At 53.7% G+C, this 21,880-nt stretch overlaps 1 long non-coding RNA gene across 1 annotated transcript in view; it reads left to right on the top strand.

Moving 5' to 3' along the window:
- Positions 1-6,344: 6,344 nt before the first annotated feature.
- Positions 6,345-21,880, top strand: part of LOC144370134 (uncharacterized) — a 28,567-nt gene continuing 13,031 nt past the window's right edge. Inside the window, exons 1-2 of the long non-coding RNA XR_013430074.1 lie at positions 6,345-6,469; positions 14,734-14,839. This is a non-coding gene — a long non-coding RNA (uncharacterized LOC144370134). The remainder of the gene's footprint in view (positions 6,470-14,733; positions 14,840-21,880) is intronic.

The raw sequence follows: 21,880 nt of genomic DNA, 5'->3' as shown, positions 1-21,880 counted from the left end.
GGCCCAGGGGAGCAGGGACATGGAAAGCAGGTCCCACGGGAGCAGGTCCCAGGGAAGCAGAGCAAAAGGGGAGCAGTGCCAGGAAAGCAGGACCAGTGGAAGCAGGGCTCATCGGAACCAGGCCCAGGGGAGCAGGTCCAGGGGAATCACGGCCAGGGGGAGCAGGGTCAGAGGGAGCAGGGCCACAGAGAGCAGGGACTGGGGAAGCAGGACCAGAAGACAGGGCCTATAGGGAGCAGGGTCCAGGGAGAGCTGAGCCCAAGCAGGATCAGGGCCCAGGGGAATAGCACCAGAAGGAGCAGGGCCCAAGGGACCCAGGACCAGAGGAAGTAAGGCCCAGGGGAGCAAGGCCAGGGTGAGTGGGGCCAGGGGGACCATGGCCATTGGGAGCATGGCCCAGGGGAGCAGGGGTTTTGGAGCAGGGTCCAGGGAAGCAGGACTCAGGGGATCAGGACCAGTGGGAACAGGGCCAAGGGGGAGCAGGGCCCAGGGGGAGCAGAGTCCAGGGGGAGCAGAGTCCAGGGTGAAGCAGGGCCCGTGGAAGCATGGCAAGGAAGAGCAGAGCCCAGAGGTAGCAGAATCAGAGGGAGCATAGCCCAGGAGTGCAGGGCCAGGGGTAGCAGGACACAGGGGAAGCAGGGCAAGGGGATGCAGGGCCAGGGGTGCAGGTCTTAGAGGAGCAGAGCCCAGAAGAGCAGAGCCAGTGGGAGCTGAGCCAGAAAGTAAAGGGCTAGGGGGAGCAGGGCTAGGAGGAGAAGGGCCCAAGTAGAGCGGAACCAGGGGGTGCAGTGCCCAAGGAAGGTGGCCCAGGGGAAGCAGGGCAAGGTGATGAAGGGCCAGGGGGAGCAGGAACCAGGAGAAAGAGGGACATGGGCAGTAGGGCCTGGGGGAGCAGGGCCCATGGGGAGCAAGTCCATGGGGAGCAGGGCTCAGGGAAAGAAGGGCCCAGAGGGAATGGGGCCCAGGAATACAGGGCCATGGGGAACAGTGCCAGGGGGAGTAAGGCCAAGGAGAGCAAGGCAAAGGGAAGCAGGACCAGGGGGAGCAGGGCCCAGGGGAGAAGGGCCAGGGGGAGCAGGTCCACAGGGAGCAGGGCACAGGGAAGCAGGACTAAGAGGAGTAAGGTCAAGGGGGAGCAGGGCCCAGGGAAATTGGAGCCCAGGGTTGAGCAGGGCCTAGGGGAGCAGGGCCCAGGGGGAGCAGGACCAGAGGGAGCATGGCCCATGGGAGTAGGGCAAGGGGGAGCAGGACACTTGGGGTACAGGGCCCAGGGGAGCAGGGCCACGGGGAGCAGGACACATGGGGTGCAGGGCCAGGGGAGCATGGCCAGGTGGATCAGGGCATATGGGAAACAGGGCCCAGCGGAGCATGGCCCAGGGGAGCAGGTCCCAGTAGACCAGGGCTCAGGGGTACAGAGCCAGGGGCAGCAGAGCCAGGGAGAAGAGTCCCAGGGGGAGCAATGCCAGGGGGATAATGGCCCAGGAAGAGATGTACCATGGGGAGCAGACTCAGAGGAAACAGGGTAAGAGGGAGCAGGGCCAGGGCGAGCAGTTAACAGTGGGAGAAGGGCCCGGAGAAGAGGGCCCATGGGGAGCAAGACCAGGGGGAGCAGGGCCCAGGCAGAGAAGGGCCCAGGGGTTAGTAGAGAACAGGGGAGCAGGGCCCAGGAGGAGCATGGCCCAAATGAGCAGGGCCAGGGGGAGCAGGGCAAGGGGATTAGGGCCAGGAAGAGCAGGGCCCCTGGGGAGCAGGGCCAAAGGAAGAAGGACAAGTGGATGCAGGGCCCAGGGGAGTAGGGCAAGGGGGAGTAGGTCCCAGAGGAGCAGTGTCCATGGAATCAGGGCCAGGGTGAGCAGAGTCATGAAGGAAAGGGCCAGGGGGAGCAAACCAGGGGACATGGGCCCAGTGAGAGCAGAACCAGGGGGAGGAGGTCCCAAGGAGCAGACCCATAGATTCAGGGAAAGGGGGAGCAGGGACAGGAGTATCAGGGAAAGGAGAAACAGGAAACTTGGTGAGAAGGGCCAACGGGAGAAGATCCCATAGGGAGCAAGACCAGTGGGAACAGGTCCCAGGGGGATAAAAGCCCAGGGGGATAAGGGCCTAGGGGGATCAGGGCGCAGAAGAGCAGAACCTATGGGGAGCAGGGCCCAGCAGAACAGGCCCAGGGGAAGCAAGGATAAGTAGACAAGGGTCCAGGGGAGCAAGGCCCAGGGGAGAATGGCCAGAAGATTAGGGCCAGGAAGAGCAGGGCCCACAGGGAGCAGGGCCACGGGGAGCAAGGTCCAGGAAAGAAAGACCAGAGGAATCATGGCCCAGGGGAGCAGAGCCAGGGGGAACAGGATCAAGGGGGAACAGCACCGAGAGGGAGTGGAGCACAGACGGGAGCAGGGCCCAGAGGAGCAGGGTCCAGGGGTGAGCAGGATAAGAGGGAACATGGCCCAGAGGTGTATGGCCGGGGGTGGGGGGCGGTGGGGAGCACGGCACAGGTGATTAAGGCCCAGGGACCAGGGCCAGGGGGACCAGGGCCAGGGGGAACAGGGCCCGGTGAGCAGGGCCCATGAGGAGCAAGACCAGGGGAGCAGGGCCCAAGGGAAGAAGGGTCCATGGGGAGTAGGGCACAGGGAAGCAGGGCCCTGGAGGACCATGGCCCAGGGGAGCAGGGCCAGGAAAAGCAGGGCCCAGCATAGCAGGGACAGGGCGAGCAGGGCCAGGGGATTAGGGCCAGGAAGATCAGGGCCCATATGGAGCAGGGCCAGGAGAAGGAGGACACAGGGGTTGCTGGGCACAGGGGTGCAGGCCAGGGTAGAAATACTCAGGGGGAGCAGGGCCCAGGGTAGCAGGGACAGGGTGAACAGATTGCAGAAGAGCAGGGTCCAGGGGAGCAGAACCAGAGGGAGCAGATCCTGGGATACAAGGGCTAGGGGAAGCAGGGTCAGAGGAGAAGCGCACAGGGAGAGCAGTACCAAGGGGAGCAGGGCCCAGGGAAGCTGGGCACATGGGGAGCAGGGCCATGGGTAGCAGGAAAAGGTGGATTAGAACCCAAGAATAGCAGGACCAGGGGATTAGGGCCATGGGAACAGAGCCTATGGGGAGCAATGCCATGGGGGAGATGTGTCCAGAAAAGCAGGACCAGAGGGAGCACAGCCCTGAGGAGAACATTGCCAGGGGGAGCAGGGCCAGAGGGAGCGGGGAGCGGGGAAGCAAAACCAAGGGGAGCAGAGCCAAGGGGTTGCAGGGCCCAGGGAGAGCTTAGCACAGGGTGGAGCAGGGCTCAGGGGAGCAAGGCCAGGAGGAGGATGGCCCAGGGGAGCAGGGCCGGGGAGCATTGTGCAGGAAAGCAGGACCATGGGGAGCAGGACCAATTGAAATAGGGCCCAAGTAGAGCAGGACCAGGGGATTAGGGCCATAGGGAGCTGTGCCCAGGAAAGCAGGACCAGAGGGAGCATGGACTAGGGGAGCAGGGCCCAGTGGAGAAGGGCCAGGGAAAGCAGGTCCCAGGGGAGCAGGTCCCAGGGGAGCAGAGCAAGGGGGGAGCAGTGCCAGGAAAGCAGGACCAGGGGGAGCAGGGCCCATGGGAACTGGGCCCAGGGGTGCAGGGCCAGGTGGAACACGTCCAGGGGAAGCAGGGTTAGAGGGTGCAGGGCCACAGTGAGCAGGGCCCGGGGAAGCAGCAACAGGGGGACAGGGCCAATGGAAAGCAGGGTCCAGGTAGAGCTGGCCCAGGGAGGTTCAGGTCCCAGGGGAATAGCACCAGGGGGAGCAGGACCAAAGGGATGCAGGTCCAGAGGGAGTAAGATCCAGGGGATCAAGGTTGGGGGGAGTAGGGCCCAGGGGGTGTGGGGTGTATGGAAGCAGGGCCCAAGAGGAGCAGAACCAGGGGGAGAGGGCCCAGAGGAGCAGGATTGGAGGGAGTAGGGCCCATCGGAGCAAGGCCAGGAGGAGGATGGCCCAGGGGAGCAGGGCCGGGGTACCAGTGCACAGGAAAGCAGGACCATGGGGTCAGGACCAGGTGTAGTAGGGTGCAAGGTGAGCAGGACCAGGGGATTAGGGCCAGGGGGATCAGGGCCCTTGAAAGCAGGACCAGAGGGAGCATGGCCTAGGGGAGCAGGGCCCAGAGGTGCAGGGTCAGGGGAAGCAAGACACAGGGGAATAAGGGCTCAGGGGAGCAGGGCCATGGAAAGCAGGTCCCAGGGGAGCAGGTCCCAGGGGAGCAGAGCAAGGTGGGGAGCAGTGCCAGGAAAGCAGGACCAGAGGGAGAAGGACCCATGGAAACCGGGCCCAGGGGAGCAGAGCCAGGGGAAACACTGCCAGGGGGAGCAGGGTCAGAGGGAGCAGGGCCACAGTGAGCAGGGCCTGGGGAAACTGGACCAGGGGGACGGGGCCAATGGGGAGCAGGGTCCAGGGAGAGATGAGCCCAGGGAGGAGCAGGGCCCAGGGGAATAGCACCAGGAGGAGCAGGGCCCAAGGGATGCAGGACCAGAGGGAGTAAGGCCCAGGGGAGCATGGCGGGGGGGAGTAGGGCCCAGGGAAAGTAGGGTCTATGGAAGCAGGGCCTAGGAGGAGCAGAACCAGAGGGAGAGTGCCCAGGGGAGCAGGACTGGAGGGAATAGGGTCCAGGGGAGCAAGGCCAGGGTGAGTGGGGCCAGGGGTACCATGGCCATTGGGAGCATGGCCCAGGGGAGCAGGGGTTGTGGGAGCAGGGTCCAAGGAAGCAAGACTCAGGGGATCAGGACCAGGGGGAACAGGGCCAAGGGGGAGCAGGGCCCAGGGGGAGCAGAGCCCAGGGGGAGTGGGGCCCAGGGTTATCCGGGACTAGGGGGAGCCGAACCAGGGAGATCAGGGCCCAGGGGTAGAGGACTGGGGGGAGTTGGTCCCAGGGGAGCAGGGTCAGGTGGAACAGGATCCAGGGTGGGCAGGACCGGGGGGAGCAGGGCCTAGAGAGAGGAGTTTCAGGGGGAGCAGGGCCCAGGAAATCAGGGCTAGGGGGAGCAGAGTCCAAAAGGAGTAGGGCCAGGTGGAGCAGGTCTAGGGAATCAGGGCCCGTGGGGAGCAGGACCAGAGGGAGCAGGGCTCAGGGAGCAGGGCCGGGTGGAGCAGGTCCCAGGGAAGCAGGGCCAGGAGGAGCAAGGCCCAGGGAAACAGGATCAGAGGTAGCAGGGTCAGGGGGAAGACGGCCAAGGGGAGCAGGGCCACAGAGAGCGGAGCCTGGAAAACCAGGACCATGGAGAGCAGGGCCAAGGGGGAGCAGGACTCAGGGGGAGCGGAGCCCATGGGGAAGCGGAGCCCAGGTTGGAGCAGGGCCCAAGAGACCAGGGCCATGAGGAGCAGGGCACATGAGAAGCAGGGATCAGGGGTAGCAGGACCCGGGGTAGCACCACCCATGTGGAGCAAGCCCATGGGGAACAGGGACCATGGGTAGGAGGCCCCAGGGGGAGCAGGGCCCAGGGGTGCAGGACCAGGGGAAGCCTGGGACCAGGAGAGCAGGGACCTGGGGAGCAGGGCCAGGGGGAGCAGGGCCAAGGGATTAGGGCCAGAAGGAGCAGGGCCACGGGGAGCAGGACCAAGTGGAGCAGGGCCCAAGGAGAGCAGGACCATGGGATCAGGGCCAGGAGGATCAGGACCCCTGGGGAGCAGGACCAGGGGGATTGGGGATAGGGGGAAAAGGGCCAAGAGGAGAAGGGCTCAGGGACAGCAATACCAGGGGGATAAGATCCAGGGGAAGCAGGGCCCAGGGAAGCAGGGCCCAGGGGAGCAAGGCCAGGGGGAGCAGGTCCACAGGGAGCAGGGAACAGGGAAGCAGGACTAGGAGGTGTAAGGTCAAGGCGCAGCAAGGCCCAGGGAAATTGGAGCCCAGGGTGGAGCAGGGCCTAGGGGAGCAGGGCCCAGGGGCAGCAGGACCACAGCGAGCATGGCCCAAGGGAGCAGGGCAAGGGGGAGCAGGACACTTGGGGTACAGATCTCAGGGGAGCAGGGCCAGGGGGAGCAGGACACATGGGGTGCAGGGCCTGGGGTGCATGGTCTGGTGGAGCAGGACATACGGGAAACAGGGTCCAGGGGAGCATGGCCCAGGGGAGCAGGTCCCAGAAGAGAAGGGCCCAGGGGAGCAGAGCCAAGGGGAGCAGTGGCAGGGGGATAATGGCACTTACTGAATGGAGGGCCAGCCCAGAGGTTCTGGGACGAGGATCCGCCTTTCCTTTGGTACCCAGAAGCCTTCAGACTCCCTTGGTCTTCTTGCAGGCAGTTCTGCGCTTCCAGACCGCCCTGCACCCTTCGCGCATGCGCACGCCCTTCCGCTGGAGGCACTTTGGCGCTTGCGCGCTGCTACCCAAGGGCTCCAGTGTCAGTTGGGGCTCTGGCGTCCGTTAGGGCTCCAGCAGGGCAAGGCGCAGGCGCGATCGCAGAGGGCAGGTTCCCAACGGCTGGCCGGGCTGCCATGGAGGCGTCCAGACTCAGTCCCATAGGCCCGGAGGTACTGGCCCCCGCGAACCTCTCCTGTCCCCAGTGTGTCCCTGCCTGGTTCTGTGCTCCCAGGGCAGTCCAGGAGCTTGCCTTGCCTCCCCTAGGACGCGGACCATCAGCACCAGACCCAGAAGTGAGGGGTGTGTTGTCGAGGCGTCGTCCATTCATGTCCTTTACAGCCTGTGCGGTCCCTGGGTTTCAGGGCACCTGTGCGGTGCTTGAGAAGCAGGGTTTCAGTCAGCAGGTCCTCGACTTGGCTCCTGTCGATGTCAGAGGAAGTGGTGATGATCATCTTCTTGTTCAATGTGAAATCTGTGAATGTTGGGGACACTGTCAGCTGACATCTGGGTTGTTAGCTGAAGGACGCTCTTTTCCTGTGATCTTAGCGACTTTGCACAAGGGAAAATACTGAGCCGAGTTTTCTGAGTGGCATGTGGTCACATCGTGACTGACTTGCTGTCATAGGTTAGCTGTTGGTGCGAGCCTCTGGACAGATCACCTGAATGATGATGGGAGAACAGTGTGACCACAAGTAGTGTACAATAAATAGAGTCATGTTTTATTATTATTAAATTTTGTGGTACTCATCTTTTACATGAGTAAAGTTATGTGTTCTTTTTTGTAAATGTTCATTGGCACTGAGGTGTCAGAGTTTGGTTTTGGGGATGCTAATACGTTTTGATTTTGCCTTTGCCTACTGTGTAAGAATTGTGGGGTGCATGGTTGCATCTGACTATATTGCAGACTTTTTTCCTTCTTGGGGATTGTGGAAATTTAGAGGCCATGAATTTTTGGTTGCATGTCCATTTTGAAGACGGTATTCCTAATGTGTTATTTGCATTTATAGTTTTGGGTTAGTTATGTTTCAAGTTGGCTGGTGAGAATATGAGATTTGTATGTGTCTGGATGGATTATTGAAAGTTGTATCTCTAATGAGAGAGTAGGACTGGTTACATTTGGAGGGTGTGGGAAATAATACATATAAACTCAGGGAGTTTGGTGTAGGTGTTTGTATTTTGGCTTTGGAGTATTTCACCTGTGGTTCTCTGCAGTCCCCCCTCCCCCCAATGCTGCAATTTTTCTTTGTATCACGGGTTATTTGGAAAAGATATGTGTATGTGCATGTGCATATGGGCAATGTTAAGTAACATCATTGGGTGTATTTTTGGTGGGTATATAGTATATTTTGGGAAATGCAGTGGGAATGTTTGCCTATTCAGGATATCATGTATAGTTGTGGGTTTGCTTGTTGATGTTTTATGGATTTTTGTATTTCCTTGTGTGAGGTCAGGTCTATGACTAATCTTGAGTGGCAATTGAATATGTGTAATTGTGAAGTGTACGTTATTCTCCATTTTGGGAGATGGATAATTTATATCTTTGTGAATATCTGGAAAGGTGTGACTTTGTATATGCAGGTAGTGTGAGATAATAGAATATTTGCATATTTATATGTAGCTATTTGATGCTTGTGGAGATTTACATGTGTATTGAATTTGTAGTTACTAGCATTCCTCAGGTGTCTGTGGGGTGTTTTAGGATCTGAGTTGTGTGAAGTAAGATTGTTCAGGGGACATGGGTAACAAGTATTCGAGGGGTCTGGCAGTTTTGATGAATATCTTCTGGGGGAATGTGTTTTAAGTGGGGACTTACTAGTATGTAACTAGGATGTAAGGCTGTCTGATTCTGATGGAATACTGGGCTTGTGCATTTATGCCAAAAAGTGGGAATTATGTTTGTACGTATTACAGGAATGTAATATGCTACAAGTATTTCTTACTATTTGGGGGATGTAGGAGCTGGTTTCTATTTTTAAAAATAAAAATTTTTTTAAATTTATAAGTGGTTTGATGTATATTTTTAAGTGGCATGCTAGAGAATATTTTGGGTCTTTGGCATGTGTATTACTTTATGTATATTGATCTATGGGGTGGATGAATCATGTAAGTTTATTTTCAGAAATGTGGTTTTTATATCAAAGTGTATTTGTTTGGAGAATGCTGGGGTGTCTACATGTGTGTGGAAATATTTGGGGATAAGGTTTATGTTATGTTCTGAAGATGTGGAATGTGGCAGTGTTTGAGAGAGGTCTCTTATATTTCAGATATTGGGAATGTTTGTGTATATGTGTTAGTGTGTGGGAGTTTTGTGTGTATTAGTCATTGTACCTTTGTACATGCGTTTGCTCTTCTGACTGTATTGTTTTGGTACTGTGATTTTAGCCCAGGGCCTCACACTTGTGTAATTAGTGTTTTTGTATGTAGGCATAAAAGTGTTTGGGTATGTTTGGGCTCAAGGGTCCTGTTTCTGTTTATTCTGGAATGTAATGTTTAGAGAGACTGGTGATGTTGCTTGAAAGAGTGGTCCTGATGTTTGTGTCTGGTCTTATGTATTTGAAACCTATAGGCTATTGGTGGTCATGTGAGTATTTTAACTCATGGATATTTGGTGAGTATTCTGGGATCGTGGGAGGTTCCTTGTGTGTGTTTAGAAATAGAAAAGCCATGTAGACTGGTTGTGCATTTGGAATAGCAGATTGTAGGGATTTTAGAGCTTTAGGCTTTTGCTTCAGTCTTGGCTAGGGGTGGTGTGTGAGACAACTTGTGTATGCTAGGTGGTTTTCTGGAATCTGTGCCCATAGTATTTACACAGTGTGCATATGGACCATGTGTCTATTATATGTTTGTATCTAGTGCATGTGTATGTGTGTGTATAGTTATAGGAATGATGTGAACATTCAGGGTACTAGGGTTTTCTATTTTAGGTCGAAATGGGTAATTTGTCTATGTGTTGATGGTGCATGTGTCACCAGTGAAGGGTTTGAGAATGTCTTCAAAAATGTAGGATCATCTACTCAAACCTTCAGGGTTCTTGGCAGAGAAGAATTTAAGGCCCAGATTTTAGGGAAAGTGAAAGAGCTTGTTTGCAAAGCAAAAGTACACACTTGAAAGGCTGAGTGTGGGCATACTTAGAGGCCAAGTAGCCTCCCAGTCAGATGGTTGGTGGCTTATAATGTTCAGGGGAAGTAATATTTATAAGCAGGGGTTGAATATGAAGGGGATTCTCTTGATTTTGGAGGTCTTTTGTGGAACCCTGCTCAGTTTCATTAGCATCTATTTATGCAACCGACAGGTGTATATGTACATGTGTTAAACAGCCTCAATAAATAAAAAGGTGAAAATTAGGGTTAGGAATGTCTCTGGAGCATCTGCATGAGGAACCAACCTGAGATTTCTCAAGATTGTGGTCACTTTGTAGTTAGGTAGAATACTGGCTCTGATCTTGCTGTGTGACCTACCTTGCTTGGAGTCCTCTTTTTTTTTTTTTCTATCATTGACAAGAGGACATCATGAGGCTGATTGCTGGAGGATATGGCCTTGCTGGAGCTGCATGTCCCTATCACTTGAGTGAGGCCAGACTGGGGAAGGAGTGCTGTCTGGCAGAGCCATCCCTAATACTGACCCTCAGATGCCGTGCCTGAGAGGATAAATGCCTATCACTTTGAATTGCTGAATTTTCCAGTGTTTGTTAGTCTACAATATCGGTTCACTAGGTAACTAGGACTCCCCAAAATCAATATACACCATAAACTCAGATTTCAGGTATCAAGTGAAGAGAAAACCACAGAAATTGAAATCATTTTGTACCAGGCAATGTATTCTTCCATTTGCACTTTTCCTCAAGCCTATATTTGTAGCTCTTCCCTTCTTTCTGTAGAGACCCTGTCCTTTAATTGCTTACTGATTCTCTCCAGAAATTCCATGTGTGAATCCGTAATACATATATTTGTTTATTGTCTATTTTCTTCTGTGGGATGAAATATCCATAAGAGGGATGGTCTTTCAGTTTCTCTTGGTGCTTAGTAAGTAATCATTGAAGGAATCAAAGAATGCTGCCTTATGTTGAGTTCCTTACAGTTCAGTCCCTGAGACAGTTTTGTAAGCAGGTTTTTTGTTTGTTTGTTCATTTTTTTTTGTTTAAAGTAATATTCAAAGAGAGCATAATCAGGCTGAGGAGAAGTTGAAATATGACCCAGATCCCCAAACAGTCTCAGATAGCCTTATGTGTCAGTGGAGGATTAATATTGTCATTAGGGGTGTGCTCAGCTTTTTATTACCCATTTATCCATGAAACCACCCTAGAAAGTGATAAGAGCTCTTGCGAGTACTCTCTATAGCTGATGCAAATGTCAAGGGAGCTGACAGCCAAAGCTGTTTCCAGCAGCATTCCCAGAAATTGGTAAAAGAGTCCCTTCATTGAGAATAGATCCAGGTTGCAGATGTCAGTATCCAACATAATCTACTTCTGTTCAGCTCAAATTCATTACTTTCATTTCCATTCTGAGGAAGGAAAAAACAAATGTGTGTTTGTGTTCAGGATTGTGGGAGTTTTTTATGTATGTTCAGAGTGCTTTAGGCTTATATGTTTAGGTTTATATGTATGAATTTAGGGGCTGTGAGAACTGTGTATGAAATGGTTAAAAGCTAGCATATATATATATATATATATATATATATATATATATATATATATATAATTTTCAGTTTTAGATGCACACAATTCCTTTATTTATTTATTTTTGTGTGATGCTAAGAATAGAACCCAGTGCCTTACATAAGCTAGGCAAGTGCTCTACCACTGAACCTCAGCCCTAGGCCCAGCCCCTAGCACATACATTTTTGATACAAAAGAATTTCAGGGGAAAATTTGCTAGTTTTTGTTGAGCATTTTACATCATGTGTGTGTGTGTTTTCACTATACCCCAATAGAGTCAATGACTTGAGAAGTAGTTTGAATGAGCTTTATTAGCAACAAGCTGGCCTGATGGAGTGGAAGATGGTAGGCTCAAAGAAACATATAATGGTCCTAGGTGGGTGCATCAGTTGTCTAGTGTTTCAGAAAAGGAGCCTCTTATGGATTGTGGGCTGTGTATGTCTTATCTTATTCATGTATGTCACCAAGAGGTTCCAGTCCAGTAAGTCTAAACAAGACTTAATTGATCAGAGTTTATGTGTTAAAATTCTTGATTAGAGTAGTTTGTGGGTTTTGTTGTGGTCAACATTTCTTTTTCTGTTATTGGGGGGAGGTTATGGTTACTGGGGATTGAACTCAGGGGCACTTGGCCACTGAGCCACATCCCCAGCTCTAGTTTGTCTTTTATTTAGAGACAGAATCATACTGAGTTTCTTAGTTCCCCACTGTTGCTGAGGCTGGCTTTGAACTCTCGATCCTCCTGCCTCAGCCTCCCTCTGAAGGTGCTGGGATTACAGATGTGCACCACCATGCCTGTCATCGTCAACATTTCTGGCAAGCATCTTTTCAGGTCTGACCTTCTCCCAAAACTTTGGACTAGGAGTTTCCAAGAAGGGGAGGGTCTTGTGCATTTCTAGCTGGGTTTATAGTGTGCAGATAATCTGTGACAGACAGGGCAGGTATAAGCTAAGAGAATTGGATTTCCATTGGGTGAAAGGCTTATATGTTCTTTCAAGATATTTCTTTGATTATAATTATTATAAGAGAGCCATTTGACCAAAAGACATTTTGCAATAAAAATTTCTTATCAATTTTTGTGGTTCTCATGTATTGTGCAGTGAAATTGGCGATATGCTCTTATGTGGTATTGGTGGGCTGTTGGACAGCCCTTGTATGTATTTCTGGATGCTAGGAAAAATTCCTTTCATTTTGATGGGCATGAAAATTATGGGGTGGTTATTTGTATGAGAAAATGAGATGCTGTGCTTTTCTTGGAAGGATGGTAAGAATTCAGAGGGCTTCAGTGTTTTGTACTCTTTTTTTTGTGGGTTGCTGGTTTCCCTAAAATGTTGATATGCATTCAAAGTTTAGGGTTTGTTTTGTTCTCAAATTACCCATAAGAATCTGATATATATTCACTGGTATGTGTGATGGTGTCTGCGTGGCTGTTTGAGAACAAGGGAAAGTCATGGTGTCTTGTGAGACTGTGCAGGGTTTGGAGTATTTAGAGGGCTGTTGTTTATTTGTTTAGGCTCATGAATGCACCTTGGGATGTTTGGGTGTAATATGTGTGTTTGCGTATGGGCTATGTTAATGAATGTGTTTGGGTATATATCTATGGGTTTGTCATGTGATTGATATTGTTGGGAAATGGAGGAGTGGTATTTGTGTACTTGAGATATGGCATATACTTGGTTATGTGGGGTTTTATAAAAAAATTCTTTATTCATGTATATGTACTTGCATGCTTGAATGCTGGTCAGTTACTAATTTTGTGGAGTAGTAGGATGAATATGTTTAAGTGTGGTGTGGAGTTGGTAGGGTTCTGCATTTTTATAGACAAGGAGTTATTCATATTTGGGAGTGTGTGAACTTGTATATGAAGATAGTATAATATTTGTGTATAATTTGATATATTTGCATATTTTTATGTAATGGGTAACTGTGTAGAAATTAGAAAGTTATTTGTGTCTTCAGTTTGTATTAACTACCACAGCTCAGGTGTGTGTGGGTGTATTTGTGTTGCATGTATCAGTAATAGTTGTGACAAGGAGAATATTTAGGTGTCAATTAGTATGTGTGCTTAAGGGACATGGCAGTTGATGTCTGCTTTCTGGGGCCATATATGTATGAATTAGAAAGTTATTTGTAACTGAGAGGTGAGGAATTTATTTGTAACTTCCTCAAGTAGAAAGTTATTTGTAACTGGTATGTGATGAAGAGGTGACATTGTGCATATATATGGGGATTATGAGAATTTTGTATATATGTTTTAGGGATACATGATACAGCTATTAGCATTTGAGTAAAAACAAAATGTGTTTTACTGGCCCATTATAATTTGGATTTTGTAAGTGAGCTTATGTGTATTTTAGATGATATTCTTGAGATATTTTTTTGTCTCAGGCATGCAAATTGGTTTGTGGCTTTGTAGATGGATGGTTGAATTCTATAAATTTCTTCATTGGGAATGACGTTGCTAGGAGTATTCAAAGTGTATGTCTTTGGAGAATGCTGTATCATTTCTAGGTGTGGATAGGAATGTTGGCAGGTTGCATTCTGGAGATGTGGAATACTGTGTAATGTTTCAAAGACACTCTATATTCATGATTTGGATATATTTATGTGCCTCTCTTTCCTTTCCTGTTCAGAAATTATCTATATATTGATCCATAAATAGAGATTAATGTATGCATTTTTTTATGTGTTTTGCTATTGAACTCTCTGTATGATTGCATGAAAGACTAGCATTTTTGTGTTTTGTGTGTATGTAGGCACCCAAGTGATTAGGTGTATCTTCATGGATTTGTGGATGTGTGTATTTAGAATCTTTGTATACAGGATTCTCAGGAATTGTGTTTTGTGTTTATTGTGGCATGTAATTCTTGATGATTTTGGTGATGTTCGTAGAATGTGTGGTCCTGATATATAATTATGTTTAGTCTCATGCATTTGAGAAATATAAATTGTTGGTGGATGAGTGTGTTTTGAATTCATTGGGCTCTTGTGATGTGTACTCTGGCAGATGTGAGAGGTTCATTGTGTGCTTGAAAATATATTTGGATATTATGGAATGTGTGTATTTTAGAACTGTGGGATTTCATGTGGGTCTGTTGTGTAGTTCAAGAGATGACTGGTTGTATATTTTTGGTTTTCCAGGGTCTTTGCCTGTAAGATATTCATTGGGTATATATGAGCTGTGTATTTGTTGTACAGGTATGTGTCCAACTGATGTTGTACCTGTATGAATACTTGTAGGAATGGGCTTGAACATTTAGTTTGAATAGGGTATTTTTCTCCAAAAATTCATGTAGTAACAGGTGGTGTTTCTGTGCGTTTGGGATGGAGATATCTGATGTTCATCTGGTCAGAAGCCATGAGGTGTATTTTTGTCTAGAGGTTTTAATGAAGTTTTGTTTGTGTATTTGGGATTGGAATTCAAGTTAGTACCCTGGGACAGGTAAATTTTGTGCACATATTCTTTGTGTGCTGGAGCTGCCAATAACCAGCTATGGTAGCTGATGCTGCTCATCCCTTTCAGTTTGGTGTTCAGAAGCATCGGATTAGTTAGTGTACAAAGTATATCTGTCTCAAGAAGTTAGTCTTGAGATAGATATACTTTGTACACTAAAAGTTAAGGCTTTCTTACCTACCTCTAGATTATTTACTAGAATACTTCTATTGTGTGTGTGTGTGTGTGTGTGTGTGTGTGTGTGTGTGTGTGTGTTTACCATTTTTTTTATGAGCAGGCATCTGTGTGAAGTAAATATATTCAGGCAACCATGTGTTCATATCTTACAGATTGCGCATACATTGTGAGTGGGGCATCAGGACATATCACAACAACTATAAAATGTTTGTGCTGCTTTTCTCTGCCTGAGACAGCCAGTAATGAAGAGGCAGAGAGGTAAGAGAAGAAAGGCTTCATTTTTCTAGAATCCTTTTTGTCAGAAATTAATGCCTAGCTCCTGATTTCATCTTGCTTAGTGCTGTTGAGTGAAATGTATAAAGTGTATTATACATTTGTTCTCTCAGTATTGTTCTCTCAGTCTTGGGAAGGTGGGTCCAAGGGCAGTTCACTAGAGTTGACAGAATGTCCTTTAGAGGATCTGGGGTTGTGTGGGTCTTATCTGGGTCGAGTGGACATTGAGCCATCTGTATCTGTGAATCTAAGATAATGTGATTGTTTAGATGCGTGCATTCTGAAGATGTGAGCATCTGGTTTCCCTTCTAGTCGGAATCTGCTCTACACTTCTGCCCATGTCTTTTCATTTGGCCATTTCCTATGACCTATCAAGGAGAAGTTCCCAGTACAAGGGTTAGTACTTTTAACTAACTCTATGGTTAGTCAATATGATACAGTGAGAGTGTGGGGAGAAAGAACGCTATGTTTGTAAATCCAAAAGAAGAGACTAGAGGAAAAAATAACTTTTAATTTAGGGTTCATCATCACTGTGTTCCCTTGAGTCTCAGAGGAGACTTGGTATAAGGACTATTGAGAAAGGCAGGCACCATTGAGATTGGTGGGCTCTTTTAGATGGACTGAATGCTTTTTTTTTCTTGAGAGACAGATATGAGCTTTGGGACAAGGGGTAGATATTCTGGTATTGATCTTTAGTTTCCCCCAAAGATTCACCATTATACCTGTGTTCCCCAACTGATGGCACTATTGGGAGGTGTGGGAAGTTTTTAGAAAGTGGGACTCAGATGATAAAAGTAATTCATTGGGGATGTGCACCTAAAGGAATACTGGGATCTCTGTGCATTTGTCTCTATTCTGTTTTCTATTTTGTTTCTCTTTGCTTCCCAGCTCTCATGAGGGGAGCAGAACGTAGTCTCTTACAGATGTTCTGGAGTGTATATTTGGGATTGGCCTAGGAGAGCAGGGCTATGAGGAGCAGGGCACAGGGAAGCAGTATCAGAGAGAGAAGAGACCAGGGGAGCAAGACTCAGGTGAGCAGAGCCAGGAGGAACAGGTCCAGGGGGAGCAGGGCCAGAGGCAGTGGGTCCTGGGGAAGTAGGACCAGGAGGAGCAGGGCCAAGTGGGAACAGGGCTCTGGGGGAGTGGAGCCCATGGGGGAGCAGGGCCCAGGAGAGCAGGGCCAGATAGAACAGAGCCCTGGGGGAGCAAGACCAGAGGGAGAACAACCCAGGGGAGCAGGGCCAGGTAGAGCATGGCCGGTGGAGAAGGGCACACAGGGAATAGGGCCCAGGGGAGCAGGGACAGGGGAGCAGGCCACAAGGGAAGCAGGGCCCTGGGGAGCAGGGCCAGGGGGAGAAGGACCTAGCAGGAGTACGGCCCAGGGGTTTTCCCAGGGGAGCATGGCTGGGGCAGAAGGGCACACAGGGAGTAGGGCCCAGGGGAGCAGGGCCAGTGAGTGCAGGTCCCAGGGGAGCAAGGCACAGGGGACAGAGCCAAGAGAAAAAGGCCAGGGGGAGCAGGGCCCAGGGGGATCTGTGCTTAGGGGGAGCAGAGACCAGGGCGAGCAGAACCAGGGGGAGCAGAGCCAAGGGAGCAGGGTCAGGGGGAGTAGGGCCCAGTGAGAGCAAGGCTCAGTGGGAGACTGGCACAGGGGAACCAGGGCTCAGGAGAAGCAGAACTTGGGGAAGAAAGGCCCAGGGGTTCAGGACTGGGTGTGTAGGGCCAAGGGGAGCAGGGCCAGGGAAAGAAGGGCCCTGGAGGAGCAGGATAAGTTGGAGCAAGGCCAAGGGAGAAGAGGACCAGAGAGAGGAGGGCCAAGGAGAGCAGAGCTAGAAGGAGCAGAGCCATAGAAAGTAGGGCCAGAGGGAGAAGAGCAAGGGGAGCAGGGCCAGGGAGAGAAGGGCCAGGGAGAACAGGGCCAGGGAGGGCAGAGCCAGAGAGAGTAGAGCCAGGAGAAAAGGGCCAGGGAGAGCAGGCCAGGGGGAAAAGGGCCAAGGGGGAGCAGCGTCCAGGAGGAGTGAAGCACAAGTGGGGACAGGGTCCAGAGAACGGGGCCCAGGGGAGCAGGGCCAGGTGCTGCAGGGCCCAGGGAGAGCAGGAAACAGGGGGAGCACGGCCCAGGAAAGCGGGCGCAGGAGAAGCAGGGAAAGGGGGAGCAGAGCCATGGGGAGCAGGGCCAGGCAGTGCAGGACGCAGGTACACTGGGGCTCATTGGAGCAGGGCCAGGGATAGCAAGTTCCAGAGTAGTATCACCCAGTGGAGAAGCACCAGGAGGAACAGGGCCAGAGGGAGAAGGGCCAGGGGGAGCAGGGCTAGAGGGAGAAGAACCCAGGGAAAGAAGTGCCAGGGGAAGCAGTGCCTCCAGGATTAGGCCCAGGGGAAGCAGGGTCAAGGGGAGGAGGGCCAGGGGAAGCAGGACCAGGTGGAGCAGGATACAGGGGGAGCAGGGCCCAGGGGGAGTGGGGCCAAGGGGGGACCAGGGCCTACGAGGAGCAGAAATAGCGGAAGCAGGGTGCAGAGGAGTAAGAATAGGGGGACTAGGGCCCAGTGGAGCAGGGCCATGAGGAGCAGGGCCCGGGGGGAGCAAGACCAGTTGGAGTACTGCCCAGGGAAAGGAAGAACACGGGGATCAGGGCACAGGATATAAGGGCTAGGGGGATCATAGGCTACAGGTATAAGGCCAGGGGGAGCCAGATCAGGGGAGCAAGGCCTATGGGGAGAAGGACCAGGGGAAGCAGGGCCCAGGGGGAGTGAGGCACAGGAATACAGGGCAATGGGGGAGTAGAACCAGGAGTAGCAGTGTCCAGGGAGTAGGGTCATGGAGAGCAGGGCCAGAGGGAACGGGGCCCAGAGAATCAGGACCAAGAAGAGTAGATCCAAGGGGGAGCACGACTCAGGGGGAGTGGAGCCAGGGAGGAGCAAGGCCCAGGACAGCAAGGCCAGGAGTAGCCGGGGCAAGGAGAAGCAGGGATCAGGGCAAGCATGGCCCAAGTTAGCATGGCCCATGTGGAGCAACAGCATGGGGAGAAGGGCCCAGAGGGAGCAAGGCCCTGAGGGAGCAAGGCACAGGGGTTCAGGGCCCAGGTTGAGAAGGGCCAGGGGGAGGAGGGCCCATGGGGAGTAGTGCCATAGGGAGGAGGGACCAGGAAAGCAGGACCAGAGGGAGCAAGGCCCAGGGATCAGGGCCCAGGGGGAAAACGGCCAGGGGGAGCAGGGCCAAAGGGAGCAGGGCCAAGGGGGAGCAGGGCTCAGAGGAGCAGGGCCAAGGGGATTGGGGACAAGGGAGTAGGGAACATGGGGAGCAGGGCCAGGGAGAGCAGGGCTCAGAGGAGCAGGGCCAAAAGGAGTGGGGACAAGGGAGTAGGGAACATTGGGAACAGGGCCAGGGAGAGCAGGGCACAGAGGATCAGGGCCAAGGAGAGTTTTGACAAGGGAGTAGGGAACATGTGGAGCAGGTCCAGGGGGAGCAGGTCCAGGGGAAGTATGGCCCAGGGGGTTCATGGCCCAGGGGAGCAGGGACAGAGGAGCAGGGCCAGGGGGAGCAAGTTATGGGAGCAGGGCAGGGGGAGCAGGGCCCAGGGAAGCAGGAACATGGGGAGCAGGAATCGGGGTAGCAAAGCCCAGGGGGAGCAGGACACAGGAAAACTGATGCCCATGCAGAGAAGAACCTGAGAGAGCAGATCCCAGAGGAGCAGGTCCAGGGGGAGCAAGTCATGGGAGCAGGGCAGGGGGAACAGGGCCCAGGGAAGCAGGAACATGGGGAGCAGGAATCAGGGGTAGCAAAGCCCAGGGGGAGCGGGACACAGGAAAACTGATGCCCAGGCAGAGAAGAACCAGGGAGAGCAGGGCCCAGAGGAGCAGGGCCAGGGGGAGCAAGTCAGGGGAGCAAGTCAGGGGAGCAAGTCAGGGGAGCAGGGCATGGGGAGCAGGGCCCATGGAAGCAGGAACATGGGGAGCAGGACTCAGGGGTAGCAAGGCCCAGGGGGGGCGGAACACAGGAAAACCGATGCCCAGGCAGAGAAGAACCAGGGAGAGCAGGGCACAGAGGAGCAGGGCCAGGGGGAGCAAGTCAGGGAAGCAAGACAGGGGAGCAAGTCAGGGGAGCAGGGCATGGGAAGCAGGAACATGGGTAGCAGGAACATGGGGAGCAGGAATCAGGGGTAGCAAAGCCCAGGGGGAGCAGGACACAGGAAAACTGATGCCCAGGCAGAGAAGAACCAGGGAGAGCAGGGCGCAGAGGAGCAGGGCCTGGGGGAGCAAGTCAGGGGAGCAGGGCATGGGGAGCAGGGCCCATGGAAGCAGGAACATGGGGAGCAGGACTCAGGGGTAGCAAGGCCCACGGGGAGCGGGACACAGAATAACCGATGGCCAGGCAGAGAAGAACCAGGGAGAGCAGGGCACAGGGGAGCAGGGCCAGGGGGAAGCAGGGCCCTGGGGAGCAGGGCCAGGAAGTGCAGGGCCCGAGGAAGCAAGACCAGAGGGAGCAGGGCAAAGAGGAGCAGAGCCAGGGGGAACAAGGTACGGGCAGCTGGGCCAGAGGTATGGGGTCCGGGGAAGCAGGACCAGGGGGGCAGAGCCCAGGGGAAGCAGGGTTCAAGGGGAATGGAGCCCAAGTGGGGAGCAAGGCCCAGAAGAGCAGGGCCAGGTGGAGCAGGGCCCAGGAGGGAACAGGTCCAGAGGGAGAACAGCCCAGAAGAGCAGGGCCAGGCGGAGCAGGACACAGGGGGAGCAAGAACTAGGGGAGCAGGTACAGGGGGAGAAGAGTAGGGCTCAGGGAGCAGGGCCAGGGAGAGCAGGTCCCAGGGGAGCATATAGCAGGGAAGCAGGGCCAGGGAGAGAAGGGTCCAGGAGAAGCAGGGAACAGGGGGAGCAGACCCCAGGGGAGTAGTCCTATGGGAAGCAGGGGCACGGGAGCAGGGCCCAGGAGAAGCAGGGAACAGAGAGCAGGGAGGCCTACAGGGAATAGAGCCATGAAATTATGCCAGGGGGAGCTGGGTCCATGGGGAGCAGGGCCATGGTTATCACGATCAAGTGGAGCAGAGCACAAGGAGAACAGGACCAGGGAATTGGTGCCAGGGGGAGCAGGGCCCATGGGGAGCTGTGCCTGGAAAGTTGGACCAGAGAAGCAGGGCTCAGGGGAGTAGGGCCTAGTGGGAAAACGGCCCGGGGGAGCAGGGCCAGAAGGAGTGGGGCCAAGGGGGAGCAGGTTCCAGGGGGACCTGGGGCCAGAACGAGCAGAACAAGGAAGAGAAGGGCCCAGGGGAGCAGGACTGGGGAGAGTAGGACCCAGGGGAACAGGGCCAGGGAAGAAGGGCCCAGGGAGAGGAGAACCAGGGGGAGCAAGACTCAGCAAAGCCAGGCTAGGTGGAGCAGAGCCCATAGGGAGTAGGGCGAGGGGGAGCAGGGCAGTGGAGCAGGGAACATTGGGAGCAGGGCCAGGGAGAGCAGGGCTCAGAGGAGCAGGGCCAAGGGGAGTGGGGGCAAGGGAGGTAAGGAACATGGGGAGTAGGTCCAGGGGGAGTAGGCCTAAGGGGAGTATGGACCAGGGGGAGAATGGTGAAGCGGAGCCCGGCCCAGAGGAGCAGGGCCAGGGGGAGCAAGTCATGGGAGCAGGGCAGGGGGAGTAGGGCCCAGGGAAACAGGAACATGGGGAGCAAGGAGAGGAGGCCTACATGGAACAGGACCCAGGAGATCCAGGCTAGGGTGTGAAGGGCTCACAGGAAATAGGGTCGGGGTAGCAGGGTCAGTGGAGAAGGGCCCATGGGGAGAAGGACCATGGCGAACAGGGCCCAAAGGAAGCAAGGTCCAGGGGAGCAGGGCACAGGGAAACCAGTGCAGGGGGAGTAGAACCATTTGGAGGAGGGCCCAGGGAGCATGGCTGGGGAGAGCTGGGCCCAGGGGAGCATGGTCAGGAGAATCAGGGCCCAGAAATGCAGGGCCAGGGGGAGCAGGGCCCAGGGGAAGCAGGGCCCAGGGGGAGCAGAACCCAGGGTAGCAGGGCTCAGGGAGCACAGCCAAGGTGGAGCAGGTCCAGGGGAGCAGGGCCAGGAGGAGCAGGGCCCAGGAAAGCAGGACCATGGGGAGCAGGACACATGGGTGCAGGGCTCAGGGGAGTAGGTACAGGGGGAACAGTACACAGTGATAGCAGGGCCCAAGGGAGTAGGACCAGGGAGAGAAGATGTCAGAGGAGCAAGGCCCAGGGAAGCAGAGCCAGGGGAGCAGATCCAGAGAGAAAAGGGCCAGAGGGAGCAGGGCCAGGGGGAGAAGGGCCCAGGGTGAGCAGTACCAGGGGGAGCAGGGCCCGGGGAAGCAGGGCCCAGGGGTAGCAGAACCCAGGGGAGCAGGGCTCAGGAAGCACGACCAAGGGGGACCAGGGTCAGGGGGAACAGGGCCTGGTGAGCAGGGCCCATGAAGACCAAGACCAGAGGAGCAGGGCCCAAGGGAAGAAGGGTCAATGGGGAGTAGGTCACTGGGAAGCAGGGCCTGGGAGGAGCATGGCCCAGGGGAGCAACGACAGGGGAAGCAGGACCCAGGAGAGCAGGGATAGGGCGAGCAGGGCCAGGGGATTAGGGCCAGGAAGAGCAGAGCCCATGGGGAGCAGGGCGAGGCGAAGCAGGACACAGGGGTTGCTGGGCACAGGGGTGCAGTGCCAGGGGGAGAAATACTCAGGGGGAGCAGGGCCCACGGTAGTAGAGAAAGGGTGAGCAGGTCGCAGAGAAGCACGGTCCAGGGGAGCAGAACCAGAGAGAGTAGAGCCAGAGATACAAGGGTCAGGGGGAGCAGGGTCAGAGGCAAGCGCTCAGGGAGAGTAGCACCAAGGGGAGCAGGGCCTGGGGAAGCAGGCCCAGGAGAAGCAGGAAAAAGGGGAGCAAGGCCAGGGGGAACAGGGCCCTGGAGATGCAGAGTAAGTGGTTAACGGACTGGGGGAGCAGGTCCCAGAGAGAGAAGGGACCAGGGCGAGCAGGGCTCAGAAGAGCAGGGCTCAGCAGGAGCAGGGCCCAGCAGAGCAGGTCCAGGAGAAGCAGG

This window comes from Ictidomys tridecemlineatus, chromosome 13 (genome assembly GCF_052094955.1).
Source record: "Ictidomys tridecemlineatus isolate mIctTri1 chromosome 13, mIctTri1.hap1, whole genome shotgun sequence".
NCBI lineage: Eukaryota > Metazoa > Chordata > Mammalia > Rodentia > Sciuridae > Ictidomys > Ictidomys tridecemlineatus.
The sequence above is the reverse complement of the archived record's forward strand: the minus strand, read 5'-3'. Positions and strand labels throughout refer to the sequence as shown.